Source organism: Peromyscus eremicus, chromosome 2, assembly GCF_949786415.1.
Source record: "Peromyscus eremicus chromosome 2, PerEre_H2_v1, whole genome shotgun sequence".
Classification (NCBI taxonomy): Eukaryota; Metazoa; Chordata; class Mammalia; order Rodentia; family Cricetidae; genus Peromyscus; species Peromyscus eremicus.
In genome coordinates this window covers 17452109-17473947 of record NC_081417.1, presented here as the reverse complement: position 1 = coordinate 17473947, position 21839 = coordinate 17452109, and positions in this window count along the sequence as shown.

Sequence of the window (21839 nt, the reverse complement as noted above, 5' to 3'; positions counted from 1 at the left end):
ACTTCTTACCCCTTCAGTATCCTCCCCCCAAAAAAAACACTAAATTAATTAAAAACAAAACAAAGAAACAAAAACTACCTCACTCTTCAGTCTTTTCTGTATCTCCAACACCTCTTCATTCATCCTAGTGGCACTGGGAGCTTCAATGTGTCACATAGTACACCCTTTTGTCCAATCAGCCCCACTTGCAAAGTTCATTGCAATGAGTCATTGGTCTGGTTCAAGGCCTCTGGCCTCTGGCACACCATCATTACTGGACCCTCACCAAAACTCCTCTTGGATATCCTGTTGTTGTCTTGAGTCATGGGGATCCTGTGGCTATTGTTCCACAAAACCAATCCCTTTATGCACTCCAGCAGGTCATAGATGGGGTAGATATTAGGGTGGACCAACCCAAGGCATTGGATGTGGACTTGGATGGTAGTTGAGCTGGTCAGACCTGGCCACTGGGGCTGCCCCCCTCAGGCATAGGGCAGAGCCAACTTTCTTATACCCATGCCATCAGAGCCAGCTTTCCCACACCCATGGTGAGGGGTGGAACCATCTCTCCTGAATGCAAGGGGCAGCTCTCCTGCTGTGGTGTCCATTGAGGGGCAGGTTCAGCTATCCCAGGGCCAGTGAATGATGGGGCTGGTTCAGCATGACCTTTGGATTTCAACACATATGGTTCCTATGCCCCCTCTGGTAATGTAGGCCATGGGCATCAACACAGAACCCAGCTGCAGTGGGACCATGGACCTAGACATGGCAGCAGTTTGGCCCAGTCATCGCCATGGTCCTGGTGGCAACACAGGTCACTCAGATTAGTATGGCCCCAGTGGCAACATGTACCTTGAACACCAACATGGTCTCAGGTGCCTGACCAGACCCCAGCTACCCATATGGCCTTCAGTGGTAACAGGAGCCATGGACATCAACATAAACACAGGCTATCGTATGGGGGGCTGTGGATACAGATATGGCTCTCATCAGCAGCCCAGGCTCAGATGACACCATGGTCCTCTGTGGTATCACTGGCTACTCAGATCAGCATGGCCCAGGTGACAGCATGGCCCTTGGACACTAACATGGTCACAGTTAGCAGCCTAGACCCTGGGCATCCATGTGGCCTTTGGTGGCAACATGGGCCATGGAATCAGCACAGATCCTGGCTGTGGTAGGACCAGGGACCCAGATATGATCTAGGCACGGATGTCCCCATGACTCCAGGTGGCGGTGCTGGTCACTCAGATCTGTTTGGCTGAGTCTGCAGCATGACCCTCAGATACCACCTGGCCTCAGGTAATGGCCCAGACCCCAGGTATTTGCACAGTCATTGGTGGTAACAGGAGCCATGACTGTGGTAGGGTCATGGACCGAGACATAGCCCTAAGCCATAACCCAGGCCCAGATGCCACCATGGCCCCCAGTGGCAGTACAAGCCACTCAGATCAGCATGGCCCTGGCAGCAGCACCTCAGATACCAACATGGACTCAGGTGGTGGATCAGACCCTGAGCATCTACATGGCCTTCAGTGGTTACTGAAGCCATGGACATCAACATAGACACAGGCTATCATAGGGCCATGGATCCAGACATGGACCTCGGCAACAGCTCAGGTCCAAATGTCACCGTTGTCCTAGGTGACAGCACAGGCCACCCAGATCAGCATGGTCCTTGGACACCAAAATGGCAACAGATGGCGACCCAGACCCTTGGATTCCTGTGGCCTTTGGTGGTAACATGGGTTATGGATGTCAATACAGATCCTGGCTGAATTAGAACCAAGGACCAGATACGATCTTTGGCAGCAGCCTGGGCCAGGATCACCATGGCCGCAGGTGGCAAGCAGGCCACTCATATCAGCCTATTCCTCACCTCCTTTGCTTCTTCAGTTCTGCCTCTTGCCACAGCACATGAACTACTCCACTTCTCTCTCATTTCTCTACCCTATATTTGCTCATCATAATGGTGCTGGACAGGCCTGTGGATATCTTCAATCAGCCCGGACTGTGAAGATCCAGGCTGGCCTGTGGGTGTCTTTCACCAGCCTGAGCAGCGTCTCTTCATGTTTTCTTGATACTTCTGAAGAGACTATCCTTTTCTCATCATGTGTTCTTGCTACTTTTGTTGGAAATTGACAAGTGTGTTGGCTCACACTGGTTGCACAAGTCCGTGTAGCTACTTTTTATGCTATTTAATGACTATAATTTTGTAGTATAGTTTGAAACCAAGCAGGGTGATGATTGCAGCTGTTCTTTTTGCTTAAGATCACATTGACTATTCAGGATTTTTGTGATTGGTATGGTTTTATATTTCTGAGAAGAGTGGCATTAGGATACTAGTAAGGATTACATTAGATTTGTAAGTTGTAGAATTATTTGTTGGCATAGACATTTTTACCAATATTAAATTTTCTTTTTTTTATTAAGAGATTTTTTATTCATTTTACATATCAACCACAGATTCCCCTATCCTCCCTCCTCCCATCCCCCAGCCTTCTCCCCCAACCCACCCCCCTTTCCCACCTTCTCCAAGGCAAGGTCTCCCATGGGGAGTCAGCAGAGCCTGGTACATTCAGTTGAGGCAGGTCCAGGCCCATCCTCCCTGCACAAAGCTGTGCAAAGTGTCTCACCATGGGCACTAGGGACAGGTCCCGATCCCACTACCTGGGGGCCCCCTAAACAGTTCGAACTAAACAACTGTCTCGCTTATCCAGAGGGCCTGATCCAGTTCCATGGGGGCTCCTCAGCTATTGGTTCACAGTTCATGTGTTTCCACTAGTTTGGCTAGTTGTCTCTGTACTTTTTTCAGTCATGGTGTCGATATCCCTTGCTCATAGAATCCCTCCTCTCTCTCGTTGATTGGACTTCTGGAGCTAATATCAAATTTTCTAAACCATGGACACAGAACATCTTTTCATATGTTTGTCTTCTATAATTTCTTTCACAAAATTTTACACATTTCAGTGAAGTATAGCAGCTATGCTTGGCAATTGACACAGTCAAGGGTTAGGCATAACTTGGGAAAAATATTTGTATACCTATGTTTGTTAAGATGCCAACATCCAAAATAAGCAAGGAACTAAGTTAAAGTAAACCAGTAAAAAAAAAAAAAACAAAACAAAGAAGCAGATTTAGAGGTAGGCAAAGGATGGATATACATTCCTCAAATTAACAAAGCAAGTACACAAGTCTACGTGCATGATGTCCAGCACCACTGAGAACCCAGACTACAATGATGTCACCTTGTTTCTGCCAGGAGCCCTCTTACAGGGAAGATCTAGCTGTGAGTCTTGTGTTCTGTAGCCCTGCTGTCTTTTTAAAATAGATCTCCTGGTGATGCTCTGTAATTCCTTCAGCCTTTCTTCATTATCCTTCATTTTTTCTCTTTTAATGGGATCATTCTGTGTATTCTTCCTGAGCTCACTGAATATTCTACTTGCTTGAATCTACTCCAATTGTCTGTGGAATTCTTCAGTGAAATATGTTCTTTTTCACTTGGATTTCTTCTAATATTGCTTTTCGATTTTTGGGGGGGATATCTTCTCATTTTCTCCTGTAATGTGTTTCATATCTAATTTACCATACCTTATATTCTTGTAATTAACTGAACACCTTTCATGTGGTTCTTCTGAGAGGTTTTTTTATTTTTGCTATTTTTATAGTAGGGCTTTGCAGTTTTCTCTGGGTGGTCTTATCAGTTCCTGACTTTTCATAATCCCTGCATTCTTGCATTAGTGTCTTTGGAGGAGACAGCTATCTCTCTTTGGTTATGATTGATAGAATTTTACCAGTCTAAGCTTTGATTCCAGAGGTACCAGATTGTAGACACAAGACAGGGAGAGAGAATTTGCTTCCAATTTCTCTAACTGACTTAACTTCTTCCTTTGCTCTTAGATAAGAAAGGCTGCTGCCTGGGGTCCACTGCCTCTCTGCCTGGGGTCCACTGCCTCTCTGACTGGGGTCTACTGCCTCTCTGGCTGGGGTCTCCTGCCTCCACTGGCTGGCCTTCACAATAAATGGAGCACTGGAGAGGTCAGTCAAGGTTTGAGCTCCTTTGCTGGGCAGTACAGTTACAGGGATTCTGAAGGTTAGCAGGGCTTTAGGTGCATTCTGGGATAGGTGGTACTCCTTCTCATAGTGGATGAGGCTAGAGACTCCTCCATCAGCAGAAATGTGTGACTGAGGTTTGCTTCTTTATCAAGTCAGTGTTTCTCCACCTTCCTAATGCTGGGACCCTTTAATACAGATCCTCACATTGTAGTGACCTCCAACCATAAAATTATTTTGTTGCTACTTCATAACTATAATTTTGCTACTGTTATGAATGGCAATGTAAGTATCTCATATGCATACCATCTGATATGTGATCCCCAAAAGGGTCTCCACCCACAATGGGTCTCCACCCACAGGTTGAGAACCATTGGTCTAACCAATGTGGTGCCTTGGAATGTGCTGAAAAGGTCAAGGTACTGTTTTGAATTTAGGTGAAAAGGTAGTAGACCCTAATCTCTGAGGAAGTGCACAAAACAAGTAGCTCCCTGCCTAGCTGGGACCCCAGAACAGACTCTGCGGCTAGATTCAACCACTGATTTGACTATTGGTTGGGGCAAGTCTAGGGCCTTTGCTCTGAAGAAATTTACTGTTGCAGACATTTCTTTTCCTGGGTAGGGCCTTTCGATGGGCTGATTGTGGGCCAAGCACCTGTTTAGACCAGACATATGCAGCTATTGTTTTCCATAGACATGTGATTTGTCCAGCATTTCCCTGTTTGTTCAGAGCCTTTGGATGCTAGGTGTGAAAACTGGTGTGAAGTTCAAAGTCTGCTGCCAAAAGAGGAAGAGGGTCTCAGGGAGTGGGGGTGGGGGCCTGGATGTTGAGGAGATTTCGAGGCGTGTTGAACAAGGGAAGACATATGTATTCACCCTAGGGAAGGATTGCCACGTAGAGTGCTAAGAGATAAGACTCCAGCAGGCAGCAAGCATCCACGAGCACACACAGGCTGCACACACTCAGACCAGCACACAGGCCACATGGGGTCAGTTGTACAGACATACAGATAAGATATAGACAGGCAAACTGACAGAGGTGGAGGCGAGGGGCTGTAACGAATGATTAGGCAAAGGCTCAAGGCTTCTGATGCAAAGGTCATATTTATATAAAACCTACACAAAAGCCATCCTTCCAAAAGTAGTTATATAACAAACTACATCACAGATGTAATTTGAATTCTCCAAACACCTGGCCTCAGCCATTATCACCTGACCCATGATCTCCTAGATGTCTGCTCCAGATACATTTTAACTGGTTCATACCTATTATCTATATCAGTGCCTGGTTGTCTGATTCATCTGTCTTTCTCTTCCTGATATTTGGCTGCCTAGAAACACCAGCCAGGTTAATCTTCCTACCATGCTTCTTCCAGAAACATTACATTTGCCTTTTTGGGTAAGCTATTTCCTTGGATGTTACCTGCTTGGACATTACAACAGGCAGAAACAAAGCCACATCGAAAGTCTTGTTTCCTTCGCTTTGTTCTGTAAACTCCAGCTGGTTTAGCACTCCTGTTACCTCCAATGCTCTCTATGAGACAGGACAGGAGTGGTTACCTGGGAAGCATATCGGACAGCTAGAGAGATTGGTATCTGTCTGATTCTCCTTACTGTCCAAAGAATCAGAAGCCCCAGGACGACTTCTCTGTCTCACTTGGTTGCCTCTTGGGAAAGGAAGGACTCAGTGAGAGTATCCACGTTTCCCACTCATTTAAAGTGGTTTTTATTTGATTCTGTGATCCACATGGGCATCTATCTTATTCTCTACTTTTGGGTTTTTCCTCCAAGTTGTTTTGTGTGTTTGCCTGATGGACTTCCTTTCGGGAAGCTGTGAAACTTGGTATTGTGTTCTGTGTTGTCTGCTGAAATCACTGTTCTGAGGTTTACATTTAAACAAAGTGGTTAAAAAAAAAGTGTCTCTGAGAAGTCCAAACAGAACTGAAGGTGCAAATCGCTTATGAACGGGACCAGATTCCCTGGACAGAGCAAGCATATCTGGCATACTTCAGAAAGAGCATGGGGTCAGATTGGTCCAAGCAACCTGTGCAACAGGAAGGTCAGTGGGAGATCAACTCAGATAATGCCTAATAATGCAGAGAATGCGGGCTATTGAAGAGATCGTCTTCACTAAGCATGTGAATTTAGTTCATGGGATTCTGTCTTAGAAGACAGCTCCTCTCAAGGTGCAGCTAACAGCAGGCTTTTAAGGCAGTGTGGCTGTTACAGGTTTGAGATTATGATCACTTTGCCCAGTCCCGCCAGCCTTAAGGTACCTTGGGAACCCCCTGGGTGTGTTGTCAAGGTGACCCATTACTGGGTATTACTTTTCCTGCCAAATTGGCCTTGAGCACAGCATATACCAATTAGGGCTACACTCACAGTGGCTAGCCCAGTTCCTTCTTTATTCACTAGTAGCTTATAGTAACAGAAAGAAAAAGGATAAAAGAAAAGAAAGAAAAGGGTGTGGCATATATATACCACTACACAATACTACCCTCACAAAGGCAACTGGGTAGAACATTCTATCAGAACAGTTGTCACAGTTTCATGATTTCCTTCCTCTACTTTGTTCTCTTTTGGTATTTCTCTCGATGATTGCCTTGACCTGACTTAACTTGAATAAAGAAAATGGAAGTGACAGAAGTGAAGAGAGAATGTGTGGGGATTTGTGCTTTGACCCAATAGTCTGCATCGTCCTGAGAACCCTTCTAGGGTTCCAGAAATGCAGCCAGATCCATCAGTTTGTGGAGTCTCAGGAGCTTTGCTTCATCAACTATGAAAAAAGAATAATGATTTAACATCATGTGTCAATATTCTTTATAAAGCAAATTGAATGCCTATTTGTTTCTTATTTTATTTATTTGTTGATTGTGTTTAGTAAAGAAAAACCTTACTTACGCATGTCCATTTTTAGCTCAAATGCTTTTTAACAAACACACTGAAATGGAAAATCAAGGACAAACTTTGTAAACAATGTTTCCCAAGCAATAATAAGGAGCAGACAGAACAGAAAACACTTTTCTTTGTATTTTATTTATTTTTCAAAACATGTAACAAAATAAAATATAGTAAGATCATCATATTGAAGTTGAACAAGTCAAGCCAACAGGGGAAAAAAAAAGCCCCAAGGGAAGGTACGGAAGCAGAGACCCACTTGTTTACACATTCTGGAATCCCATAAAAGTATTAAACTGACAGCTATAGTATACATGCATAGGATCTAGTTCAGACCAGTGTAAGCCCTGTGATTGCTACTTCAGTCTCTGTGAGTTCATAGGAGTTTTGCCCATTTGTTTTAGAGGGCCTTGTTCTCATGGTGTCTTCCATTACCTCTGTCTCCCTTACTCCTGCTGTCCCCTCTTCTGCAGAGTTTCCTGAGCTCTGAGGGGAGGGATTTGATGGAGATATCTCATTTAGAGCTATATGTTCAAGGTTCTCTCTCCCTGCACAGTGTCTGGCTGTGGGTCTCTGTATTTGTTCCCTCCTGCTGCAGGAGGAAGCCTCTCTGATGATGGCTAGATAAGGCTATCTATGAGTACAGCAGAATGTCATTAGGAGTCATTTTATTGTTACTTTTTTTCTTTTTAGTCCAGTAGTATTTGGTTTTACCCTAGGTCTCTGAGGTATCTAGACTCTGGTTATCGGTCACCCAAGTAGTGTCGAGTATGGGTTCCATTGTGTGGAGTGTCAAACACCTTTTTTAAACTTGGTGTTAGTATACAAAGGGAACAGCTAATGTTGAAGCTTTCTAGTCGCTGATCATGATATACTAAATATTGGCTGATATGTTAGTCAACTTTCTGTTACTTCAACAAATACCCTAGATAGTAAATTTATGAAGAGAAAGAGGTTAAGGATTTGAGACATGCATCACTGGTAAAACACTTGCCCAGAGTACTTTAAGTCTTGGTTTCCACCCCCAGTGCTGCAGGAAGGTTTACATTTGCTTAGAGTGTTAGTGTTTCCATCCATAGCCAATTACTTTAGGCACAGCATTATGTCAGGACAAGGCCACACAGTGAACCCACTCACCCTCTGCCCTTCAGAGGAAAGGAAGAGGGAAGAGACAGTCTTCAGTCCCATACAATGCCATGCCATCAAGAACTCAGCATTTCCCACGAGACTGCATTTGTTGCTATTGTTGATGTATTTTTATTAATTCTCTGTGAATTTCACAAACCAGTTGTGATCATATTTACACCCTTCCCTCAACTACTCTTAGATCCACTTCCCCTTTCCCAGCCATTCAAGTTTATGTCCTTTTTAAAATGACCATTGAATTCAATATTTGCTGCCCATGTATTTGATATGTGGCCCTCCACTGGGATGTGGTTGACCTGCCAGGGGCTCTATCTTTATTTCCCAGTGCTCTTTGTTTTATTCTTTTTTCCAGATCAGATAGTTGATCAAAATTTATAGTTTGTAGTGACATTTGAAAATTCCTAAAATGATAAAATACTACCGCCCTGATTATGGTTATGAATGATACATATCTTTCATATTTTTATTTTTTATTGAAAATGGATTTATTCTTAAAGAATACTAACTCTCTCTCCTAGAAGTTATTAATTCTTACCTATTGTTTCTGGAGTATGGGTGGGACTCTGTGTGTACCTCCCTCTCTATGCTGGGCTCTGTTCAGGTTGGAGCTTACCCAGGTACTGTTCATACTGTCACAGCTGTAAGTTTATATGTGCAGCCGTGCTGCTGTGTCCAGATGACAGTGTTTCCTTGTCAGTACCTATGGCTCTTAGTATTCTACCCTTTCTTCTGCAATGACCCATGGTCCTTGAGAGGAAGGTTATGTAGACTGTACTTCTTCAGGGCTCTACCACTTGTCAGTACTATCCTCCTTGAGGATAAAAGCTTTTATAAGATGAGCTTAGAGTGAGATTGAAGATTCAAACTATAGAATTAGCTTTGAACTTATAAGACAAAGATGAAGACAGAAAGATATAGGATCAAATCCTGCCTGGTTTTCCAGTTTTGAAGAATCATAATTTCTGAACATCATGTACATTGTATTTCTAAAGGGGGTAGAATACATTCTTTCCTTTGTGTTACTACTGGAAATCATACTCAAGGGTATGTGTGCCAAACAAGCACCATGCCACTGAGTTAAATCCCTCGCCTATCACAACACATTCTTGATTGAAAGATCCAAATACAGATTGTATATTCTAAAATTCTAAAATTGCTGTCTATAATTTTATGCTGTAGAATGCAGTCTGTGTATCTCATCATACTAATGTAGAACCTCTATAGTTTTTATAAAGTTGTGTGTTTTGAAATGAATCCTTAAACTTCTACTTACTGTCTAAGTTAAGTCTTAACCACATAAATAATTTCATCCTTTGGGAGCAAACGTGCCAAATCAACTCAGAGCTGCCTGATGCTTCTCACACCTTTAATGCTCATAAGACAACATTTTTATGTTGCCAGATGTAACCCAGATGGCACATATTAATTTATATATGGATATTGGAAAAATATATAGTTTCCATCTGAGGTCTTTTAAGTATGATTTGTAAATTGATGTGAACATTGTCCTTTTTTTCAACCTCATCATAATGTGAGTCAAAATACGGTTCCCAGGTGAATGAATACTTGCATTTGGCATCATTCCATGTTCTGAGCCTCAGCTTCTGAATGAATGTGTGTCTCTTCAGACTTGTTTCAACTGGCTGAAAAACAATGTGATGGTGTCAAGTGACTCTCATTGTGTTGAAAGACGGTGCTGATAAGATAAATTTAGAGTATATTTCATTTCCTTTTCAATATTAGCAACTGTTCTCGAGTCTTGCCTGCAGACACAAACTTGTGATCACGTTCAGACATTTTAATTCTTTAGTCTGCCCTGTTTCCATAAATATTAGACATAAGGTATTGAAATACTGTCCCCACATCTGTAGATTTTCAGAGAAAATAGCTCATTGTAAGCTCATTATAAAACTATTTGCTTAGGAAATTGTAAGACCAATTCAGTAGACAAAGCTTAAGATTGTGCTCTCCTGTTGGCTTCCCTTTTTTTCCAGGAAGACTTTGAGGTACATTGTTCAAAAGAGAGAAAATGTGTGAACACTTTGTAACAGTGCCTGGGGTATATTTCTCAGACGAAATCTGATAAGGTTTATTTTTAAAAACACTTCCTTCACATTTCTCTTGCTTTGCCTCAACCTGTCTGTTTTCTTTGCTACATTATTCTTCTTTAGTCTACTGTGAATTGACAGTCATCAATACTTACAGCCTCTTTGCATATTAGGATATGCATGGATAGATAAACACACTTCAGTGGCCAGAAAATTCTTCTCTAAATTTAGAATTAATATGCTGATACCCACTTACTCATTTAAAATAATGTGAGAATACCATAAGTATTGTTCCAGACCTATCTTTGGGCATGGTCTGATTAACAGCCCTCCCCAAACACCATCCCACGAGTCTTCTGCTGTGAAACTTGGAGAATTAGCTTATATTTGGCTTTTCTTATTATTTTTGCATATAAATTAGAATGCTAAAGCCTCTGGCAAATTTGTTCACTGAGTCAGAGAAATAAAGGAGAGTAACAACATAGAGGAATTGCTAAACAGGCCATAGACATTCCTTTAAAGAGTAACCATTTAATTACAGGGCCAGCCTGCACAAAGCTGCAATGGAGTCATACACTTCTGAAATATTTAACACTCTCTTTCACAGGACACAGCAGAAGCACAAGACAAACTCCCTCTCACCTTCCACTTCTCCTTTCTTCTTAGTGAAGCACGTGTGTGCACATGTACACACATACTCACACAGACAGAGAGAGACACACACACAAACAGACAGACAGATCTCCCAGCCTTCCCCATCTTTCCCTCTTGAAGGAGCAATGCTGTAACACCTGCTGTCACTACAACAGATGCAAGCTTGGTAATGACAAAGCGATGCTGTTCGGCATGTGGAAAGAAGATGTTCCCACTCCTGGCAATGGATTATTATGCAAGAGAGAATGCCACTCCTCTGGACTTTCAATGAGTCCTTCTAAGTAAGATCTTTTCCAGTTTGCTCGCTGAAGATTTAGCACAGATCTTGGAAACGGATGCAGAAATCAATTTCCTGGAGAGACAAAGTGCACTGCTCCAATTCCAGTCCCAATGTCACAACCACTCTGAGGTGGATAGACAAGACAGCCCCCCAAATCCCTACCTCTTGGTGTTGGCTCTACATATAGTTGCCACTCCCCTCACTAGGACTACTTCTGGACCATGGAACACAGCAACAGTTATGAGATGTTGTGTCCATGCTGAGGCTGTAAATATATCATGACTTTCATCTTTCCAGTTAAGGATAAGAAATGGTTTTTAGTATCAGCTCTTAGCTACTGCTCTGACCTCTTGGGCTTTTAACTCTGAAAAAAAAAAAAAAAAAAAAAGGCATGGTGACTCACACCTTTAATCCCAAGAAGTGAGCCTTTAATCCCAGGAAGTGAGGGCAGAAAGCAGAAAGGTATATAAGGTGTGAAAAGCAGGAACTAGCCTGGGTAAGCTTTCAGGCTTTCGAGAAGCAGTTCAGCTGAGATTCATTTGGATGAGGACTCAGAAGCTTCCAGTCTGAGGAAACAGGATCAGCTGAGGAATTGCGAGGTGAGGAGGCAGTGGCTTGTTCTGCTTCTCTGATCTTCCAGTATTCACCCCAATACCTGGCTTCAGGTTTATTTTTATTAATAAGACTCTTTAAGATTCATGCTACAACTTACTTTCTTGGCTCGTGCTCTGGGATGTAGCAACTTATGTGGAGAGGCCCACATTTTGAGAAACTGGAATAGCTTTGGGTCAGTGGAACACTAAGGCCATAAGGCTGACAGCAGGTCAGGAATCTGATCCCGTGGATGACTCATGGACTCAGGAACAGATGTGTCATTTCTTGAGCCTTCAAGTGAACCCCCATCCCTGGCTGACACATAGACTGAAGCTTTGTGGGAAGTCCTGAAGCAGAGGCCTCAGGGAAGCTGTGCCCACATTTCTGACCCACAGTAAACCTGAGATAGCAAATGTGCTGTCCTAATTCTAAAGTCCTCCTATCAGAGGATTTCAGAGGCCCTGGCATACATGTGAACCCAATCCCTGCTTCTAGCCTCACCAGGTAGCATATCCCTCTTCCAGCAGAAGCCGTTACCTTACAGTGCACATCCCTCAGCTGCTTCCCAAGAGGCAAAGCCATGGAAGGTATTTAAGATTGCCTATACATTTCATTTTTCATGCCCCCACCATTTTAAAAAATGGTGGAGTTGAAGGCCATCACCTTGCAACCTCAATTTGTCCCGAGGTACAAATACCAATCTGAAATTATCAAGTTAAAGAATGAAGAAATTGCGCATTATTAGAAATTCTGTCCTTCCCAAAGCTTCTGTATTTCAGGTCTACATTCTCACTACATACTGACTTGTTCATTTAAGTGGCATCTTTGATCTGATGATTTAAAATATTTATAGGGATTAATTAGCTTAATTGTCTTATCATCTTTGGTGAAACACAGTGTTATGTTTCAACTGGTAAACTGTACCCACCTATTTACACTTGATAACTTTCACATAGCATTGAACAGAGAGGAGTTTTCTCCCCATACAGTTTGAAATGCATTTTTCAAGACCAAAATTGATCCCCAAGGTCCAATATAAACTTCTAGGTCTACATTTCTGTTGATAGTAACAGAAAACCCAACACTGGTTTTATTACTGTAGAAACGGCTATGGCAGAACTAGTAACCAGGGAAGAAGGCAGTTAAACGTGGTTGGGAAGCAGTCGACGCTTAGTGAGAATATTCAGTCTCTCTCCCGGCTTTTTCGTTCTCTGTGGTAGGTTTTGCCATAAGCAAAAGCAGCAGTTTAAGGGAAGTAATGAAGACTCTGTTTACTACCTTATTATTTTTTTTTTCTTTTTCCCACAAATTAGAAAAATATGCCTGGCAGTTTTACTGACAGTTCAATAATACACTTCATTTTTTTTCTGGAATTCTCAATGATTTTTCTCAGTTTTTTGTTTAATAGATCAATGCCAAAATAAAACTTAGAGGTAAACAGCTTTTTAATTGAGTCTTTGTGATGTTAAGTATCTTGGAGTTGGGAAATTGTGGAATTATAAATAATTTTGGTGGTTTATTTTTCTTGAATATTTGGCACTGAGAATTATAATAACAGCTTTTTGATGGGAAGACAAACATCTAGGAAGTTCTTTTTGTAGGCTCGCCACAACATTTGGGGAAGCATTGGAGACATTTGGTGGAAGTTTCTGCCAGAGCTTTATATTTCTCCCAACTGGTCTGATATGTGAGTCCTTTGATCAGAATTGAGACCACTAGGTTGCAAATTAAAAATTGCAATGTCAACTTGCCAATTTGCTCACTGGGTCTTATTAATTCATTTTTAGTGTGTGTGTGTGTGTGTGTGTGTGTGTGTGTGTGTGTGTGTGTGGTGTGTATCTGTGTGTGTGGTGTGTGTGTGTGTGTGTATCTCTGTGTGTGTGTGTGTGGTGTGTGTGTATCTGTGTGTGTGTGTGTGTGTGGTGCATGTGTGTATGTGTGTTTTGGAAGGCAGAAGATAACTCTGTGGGAATTCATTGTTTTCTTCCACTATGTAGGTTCCAGGGATTGAATTAGAACATCAAATTCAAGTCATTAGCCTTGGCAATATCTTTACCCACTGAACCATCTCATAGACCTAACCCTAGGTTTCCTGATAATTGCAGGAGGTTTGGTTGTCATTAAGTGGGTAGAAGCTTTCACATAAATCACCATTTGTAATACAGTAATAGCTTCTCAAGAAGACAGCTTCTCTAATCCTTGCTTTATTCCCTAATTTCATGAAAAGCAGAAGGACTCAATAAAGAGAGATGTTGACCAGGCGGTGGTGGCGCACGCCTTTAATCCCAGCACTCGGGAGGCAGAGCCAGGCGGATCTCTGTGAGTTCGAGGCCAGCCTGGGCTACCAAGTGAGTTCCAGGAAAGGCGCAAAGCTACACAGAGAAACCCTGTCTCGGAAAAAAAAAAAAAAAAAGAGAGAGAGAGAGAGATGTTAAACAAATAGATTTTTATGCATAAGGTGTCTTCACTAAACAATCGTGGTCTATTTAATAACATCTTTGCTGAATTGAAACTTGGGTTTCACACATGCCAGACAAGAGCTTCCCTACTCAGCTTCACTCCAGCCCAAGCAGTAGACTTCACTCCTTTCCCCACCAACAAGGTTCCCCCTGAGAGTTTCTTCAGGATTCAAGGCAATGACAACAAAGAATGCTTCTGCCACTTTCCAGATTGCCTGATAGTTCACTAAAGCAACTTGACTTTTCATAATACCTTCAAAAGCCAAAGACACAGAATTAGAGACTAAATTCAACGCGAAGTTTTAATGTATTTGCTATTTGAGAATTTGGTTGAAATTTATAAAATTATGTGTAAAGACATATAAACATTTTTTCGTCAAAAAAAAAAAGAATAGGAATCTAACTTAATGCTATTTTTTACCACTGTGGTAGATTGCAATAAGGATCCTAGCAATATCTTTCATCTCAGACTCTTTTTGTTATGGAACTGGGTCAGTTCTCCCATGGAGAAATTAGAGCATGTTTCCTACCTTTTGTATGTAGGTAAACTCCTGAAGGTAGCAGGCACTATGGCAGATGGTATCTAGGGCTCCCATTTAAAATGTGTTTGCCTTAACAGAGTTTTGTGGGAGAACTTGCTCTTGTAGCAAGGCACCTACACTGTCAGGAAACTTCAAGTATCACATGGCAGGGGCTTGTGCAGACAAGGACCAATGTACACAGTCCACAGCCATCACCTCTGCATGTGAGTTGTAAGCCCTGACATACCACGTATCAAATTATCTATAGCCCCCTGTCACTCAGATGGTACTGTATGGAGTAGAGACACAGTCCTTGGTAGGTCTATCCTGAATATGAATATCTGAGTAAAATTTCTGAGTGGGATAGTCTTTTCATAGCAACAGGTAATTATTATGTCCTTTTAAAAATTAAGCAATGGAATTTCCTAACAGATCACATATTGCACAAAGGACACAGATCTAGTGAGCCATGAAATTTATCTCCAAAATCCATATTTTTTTCTACATTAAAAACATAGAACTGTCTCTGAATATTTGGTAGACTTAAAAGTGGGCCTTCAGTGGTCTCTTTCTTCTTAGATATACCCACAAATCTTTAATATCCAGTTTCTGTTAAGAAATACAGTTTATGGGAATAAAATTCCATGGCTTTTAGAAAGAAGAAAATATTTTCAGATTGCTATGGTGATGAGATAGTTTCTGTTTTCTAGCTTCAAATAGTTTACAAGTTCTGTTCTGGATATTTTGGCCTTGTTCCCTGGGATGTTAATTTTAATCATAGCGTCACTCAGCTCAAAACTCAATTCTAAATACCTGATCAATTAAGTAGTTTGCTGTGAGGAAAAAATGGTGGCAATGCAAATATAAAGGAATCAGTTAACATTTCATAAAATCTCTGTACTAATAATTTTTCTCATTTTTATTACAAAATACGGGACAAGAAGCAACTTTTAAGTTGGTTTAAAATCCATTAGGAAAAGGATTTATTTGGTTAACAGCTTGAACAGATACCCACCGGGGAAAAGGCATGGTAACCTGGCAATCAGATCTCTTCATTTCTGCATATCTTGGTGGAATTGACATCATAGAATTGACAAAAAGTAGGGTGAATTATAAAACTTCAAGGCCTGCCCACAGTAACCTACTTCCTCCAGTATGGCTCCACCCACTTCCTACAGGCACCACAACCTTACAAAACAGCGCCACCAACTGGGAACCGAGTGTTAAAACACACAAGTCTATGGGAGGCCGGCGATTTAAACCACGCCAGTCTCCTTATATACATTGATTCTGACCATTTTGTTTCCTTTCTAAGCTTGTTCACATTGCTGATGTAACCTTGCTGTGGGAAACTGTACTGTTGTTTCTTGCTTGATCTGTGTAGTCATCTCAGGTGTTCACAGACAAGGGAGTACCTTAGAAGTGTTTCCTGACAGACAAGAGAAGCTTGAAGTATAAACTTCAATTTAGAGCGAGCCTCACTCCTGGGACTCTCTCTTCCTTCTTGACCAAGTTGGTCACAGAAATTGACCTTAAAGAGTTATTTCTTAGGAAGTCAGGTATTAGAATTTTTTCACATGTCAACAGATAATTACTTAATACTTATTTGTTATATGGAATTATATTTCAAACAGGAATATATCCAAAAGCCCCTAAGGGATTAGAAGTAAAGACAGAAAGAAAAAGCATGTGATGGAGACTTCTTTCCACAAAAGGAATAAATGCTGGATAGATTCTTTCAAACTTGTAGTAGTGCCTTTGTCAGAATATTGAATTCTTTTATTGCCCTGTTTTTTTGTCTTAATTTTTTCATTGAGAATGGTGGTTGTGAAACTCAGACCCACCTTAGAACCACAGCATCAAGATGCTTGGTAAGTGGTAAGCTTGGTAGTGTAATCTATGGCAAGATGCATGATCTGAGCAGTAACAAACTGTGTTTTTATTTGAAACATCTATCAAACATGGCAGCTGAATACATGCTTTTCAAAGTTGCATCATAAAGGATTAAGCACCAAAATCTGTCTTTGTATTTGAGCTGGGTTCACAAGGCATGATTCCATAAAGAATGGATGGAAGAGGAGCAGATAGCTTTGCTATATGCAAGGTGTTTTATATATATATATATATATATATATATATATATATATATATATATATATATATAATTTTTCTTCATTTAATTAATACAAATGCCCAATTAGATCAATTTTACTGTTCAGTTATAGAAAAAGGAACTCAAGTTTCAAAGTTCAATAACTAAATCAAATCCAGTAGCTGTAGTTTCTTAGAGGAAATGTAAAAGTTCTGGCTCCAGGTTCCAGCAGTTCCTTCTGAGACAGCAATTCTCTAAAGGCACACATAACTATGTACAGGGTAAATGTGGGACACTGTTAGCTGGAGAAGTCAACACAGGCTGCTTTTTCTCTCTACCACTGCCATAGGATCTCTTTCCTGATCTTGTCCTCTGTGTGTGCTATCCCAGACTCCAGAGAACAAGAAACTATCTGTCATGGATTTAGAGATACAGTGCCGTGCCACGTGCTCAATAAATCATAGCTGTTATTATTCCACAATATGAAGAATCTAACTTTTCAGTCTATTCCTAATGACTCGTGGGAGGAGAACATGAAGAACAAAGTTATTTATGTTTTAGTTGTCGTGGTGCAATGAATGAGTCTTCTAAAACATCTCCAAGTTTCAAAAATAAAAAGTCCTTTTAGCTTTTCCTTCAAGGTACCTGATGATTATGAATTATTTACTCCTTCCCCGTTTTATTATTTTTCTCTGGCCTCCTTGTCAGGGTCCGTCAATAACTGTCAATTGTGCCTAGTCAGCCTCCTTGTCAGGAGCTGTCAATAATTGCCAATTGTGCCTGGTCAGGTCTGCTTGGTTAGTGTAGCTAAGCTATAAAGAACAGGAACAGATGTCAGAAATGCATTTGTTTTCTTTTCCTTGCCAAATGCCAGGCAAAGAACGGCACTGTTCTGCTTGCCTGCCCATTTTACTGGTGAGTAGTGCAAAATGGTTCACACAACATCTGCTTTTGTGAAGGCCTGCTAGCATTGCCCACGTATGTCCAGATGTTACTGCACACAAACACAAATGTCTGTGGGACAGAAAGTGAACAAACTCTCTTGGCATGCCAACTCTGATCCTGTTTTGTGCTATGATCTGGGAAAATGCATAGGGATTATTGCATAGATTGAAATGAAAGGTCCAATTTCCTTTCGCGAAAGGCATCTCCCCCAAAGAGTTGCGATTTTAATAGTACACCAAGCCCCTTAGCTGTGACTCTCCACGTTACAATGACAAGAGTCCACTGAGGAAACTTATTTTTGTGCCACAATGTTGACAGCAAGACTTCAGAGAACAAAGTAAGAGTTCAGTTTTCTCCTCATGAAAATTGTAAACCTTTACTTGGTTAACTTGTGGATATAGAGATGTCCTTACGGTCGGTCACTGTCTTTTTCCTCTTCCAGTACCATCCTCCCTGTCTATCATTGCCCCTCTCACTCTCTTGGCCTTAGGTGAGACTTTTAATCTGCTCTTTGAACATAGCTGCCTTCTTTTGATAAAATAAATTAATTATGCGGTTTCCCTCTTAGGTGAGCTAATTGGGTACAGTGGAGAGCTCAAGCCAGACCTTGTACTGTGAGGAACAGGTGAAGAAGGTCATCCTTCCTGATCCAATGTCATTGTGAAGCACACAGAAGACCAAGACTTTCTTCAGCAACAAGACTAATTCCAAATGCAACTTAAGAATTTGGAGTTAAATACTCACACATCTATAGATGTGTCCTAGTTTCATCCTGGTCTCAAACCTAAAAATAGAATAGGTATAAATTTGGCTTCTTGAAGTCTGGAAATAAATTGTGTCATCCTTGAATGGAAGCAAGCTTGATGATTTGACATTGAATTTCATCCATCCTCTTTTCCTGTAGTAATGTCCATACTTATCCAGGGACAGAAGTACAGATTGACAGATGCTAAGGAAGAACAGCAAATGGAATTTGTGTGACAGTCACTAAACATTATATTGTAAAGCTGGAGACACCAAGTTTCACCTGCACAGGGCCAGAGATCAACTATTTTCAGCAATGTGGGACATATGGTCTCTGTCACAACTGCTCAATTGTAGCCTGAAAGAAATCATCAGCTGTGCATAGGTGAATGAACATGGTTGCGTGGATAAGGATAAAGCTTTGATAATAAAATAGGTCCAGGGTAGATGTAACCCACAGGTCATCTCTTACTTACCCACATCATGGAGAATAAATATCTACTTCTATTTTACTGTGGGCCAGTGAAGAATATCTTTCTCTGGAGATTTTATTCTATTATAATTTTCACTTTCTCTTGTTTTTCTTTGATCTTGTTTCCTTATTAAAAAGTACCAAACATGACCAAGATATGAACCCTGCTTTCAAGAGGAGAAATAAAGTGTTTTGATACAGGGCATGATGGAAATAGGGAGGAGATAAGAACAGCTTCCTGGAAGAGGCAGCACTGTGACAATTGAGATAGAAGGAAGTTTGTAAGCAAAAGGATGCAGACCTGAGAAAAACACGAATTGTTTAGGAAAAGGAAGCTTGGTCTAAGGCTGGGCTTGGTGGTGCACACCTTTGTTCCCAGCACTCAGGAGGCAGAGGCAGGAAGACCTCAGTGAGTTCAAGGCCAGCCTGATCTATATAGTGATGTTCTAGCATAGCCAGAGCTACAAAGAGAGATACTGTCTCAAAAAACAAACAACCCCCCCCAAAAAAAAACAACAAAAAAGAAGTTGATTCTATAAAAGTTTTATAAAAGGTGAACATAATTTGCTATGGTGAAAAAAGACTAGAATAAGAAGCAAAATTAGATTATAAAAGTCCTTGCACAGCGTGGTAAGGTGTTTGAGGTTTTGTCAACAGTTTGTTGGATTGATACTTTGAGAAAGGAGTTAAGGTCACAGCAGACGGCCCTTCCAGGGCCCAGTGTAGGGCTAAGTCTGCTGACTCGTGGTTCTACTGTAACATGATACCGTTCACCCTCTTTGTGCTTTAATTCCCTCCCTCTTAAAGGAGGATGAAGATGCCTCCTGTTTATGTTGTCCACGGGATTAAACACACCAATATGTGTAAACACTGAAATAGGATTCACACTATGTTAAGATGATTAGTAATCATTTAATTTAAAAACGGAAAAGAATATCCCAGTATAAACTGTCTCGAGCAAAGCAGGGCACATGGCCACCCTGCAGATGAGGCACGTCTTACTCCACTATGGTTTCCTGAACTGTCAGCAGCCATCTATCCCATTTTAGCTAAGAAAATCCTTCCTCTCTAGAATTTGAGACTGAGAAACTCGTCATTAATTTTTTTTTTTAATTAAGAAATTTTTAAGCTGGGCAGTGGTGGTACATGCCTTTAATCCCAGCACTCGGGAGGCAGAGCCAGGCAGATCTCTGTGAGTTCGAGGCCAGCCTGGGCTACAGAGCAAGATCCAGGACAGGCACCAAAACTACACAGAGAAACCCTGTCTCGAAAAACCAAAAAAAAAAAAAAAAAAAAAAGAAAAAGAAATTTTTTATTCATTTTACTTACCAACCACAGATCCCCCTCTCTTCTCTCTTTCTGCCCCCCAGCCTTACCCCCAACCCAACCCCCATTCCCTCCTCCGACAAGGTAAGGCCTCCCATGGGGAGTCAGCAGAGCCTGATACATTCAGTTGGGACAGGTCCAAGCCCCTCCCCCTGCATCAAAAAATTACTTAGTGAACACTAACTATGTGCCAGAAGAGGTACCGAGTTCTGTTGAAATGTGACAGGGGAGTAAGGAACAAAAGCCTGGCTTGGAGTTACATTCCAGTAGAAAATTAGATGGAAAAGCACAAAAACATGTAATGTCTGGTAGAGGTGAACACCATAGAAAGTGAGGGCAGAGTGTGTCAGGGTGTTATTTTCAGATTAGATATGGGAATAAAGAAATACTTGAAGAAATGACATTTGAGAAGAGTTGTGAGTGAAGTAGGAAAAACGTATAAGCAAAATTCCAGATGGAAACTTGCTTGGCAATTTGAAAAAAAAAAATGTGACTTAAGTATAGTGAGCAGGAATAGCAGAAAATAGGGACAGAAGACAGTAAGTGTCCAAGTGAGAACTAGAGAGTGATCATTGAAAGTCAGGTCCACCCAACCCCAAGAGACACTAGGATCCCTTAAGCTGTCATAGGTGCTATCAAATGTACTCCCTTTGGTTTGGAGACGGAAAAATAAACCAGATTCAGCTGAATGAATGGTAAGATTTGGTTTGGTTTGCTTTCAGCAGTTTTCCCCACTTTTGAAAGGAAACAAACTAAAATGTCTCTTCTTTCTTTCCTTCTGGGATTGCTGCAGCCTCGTAATGACTGCTGGGAGAGTGGTGAGCCTCAGCACCGAGAAGACATGGGAGGGATGACAAACCGAGGAGGTGAAAGCAACCTGAGCTGCAGCGAACTCAGTGTTCTGCAGCGAACTCAGTGTTCTGCTGAACTAGCCAATCCGATGCTGTTACTGCTGTAATACAGTATAGCAGAGTTTTCCATACAGGATGCCAAATTGAGATTTTGAAATAGAGTATTTATTCTTTGACAATTTCATACATACATAAAATATATCTTCATCCTATCCAGCCTCACCTACTTCCTCAGACCTCCCAACAATCCCTTATTAGTTAGGGTTTCTACTGCTGTGACAAAACACCATGACTATTGGTTGTAGTATTAAGGCAACTCCACGTAGTTAAAAAGGAGGTTTGTTTTGTGGGGTAACTTACAAGTAAAGGGATAGGTTACAGGGTCTGGGAAATGTGTAGCTCAGTCCGGCAATGTTCTCTGGAAAACTCTGGTCGATCTACCTCCAGGGTCCAGGATCCAGGAACCAAGAGAGCCGGCACATCCAGATCTCGGGTCTTAAGGACTCCTGTCTTGGCACCGCCTTGTAGGTGTGACAGTTACCTCAATGGGGGTAGTACTTCCAGGTCAAAGCTGGAACAGCTACCCACTACACATGACCAAAAGCAAGTTGGGCGGAAAAGGTTTATTTGGCTTGCACTTCATATTGTTGTTCATCATCAAAGGAAGGGACTCAAACAGAGCAGAAACCTGGAGGCAGGAGCTGATGCAGAGGCCATGCTGCTCACTGGCTTGTTTCCCATGACTTGCTCAGCCTGATTTCTTTTTATATTATTATTA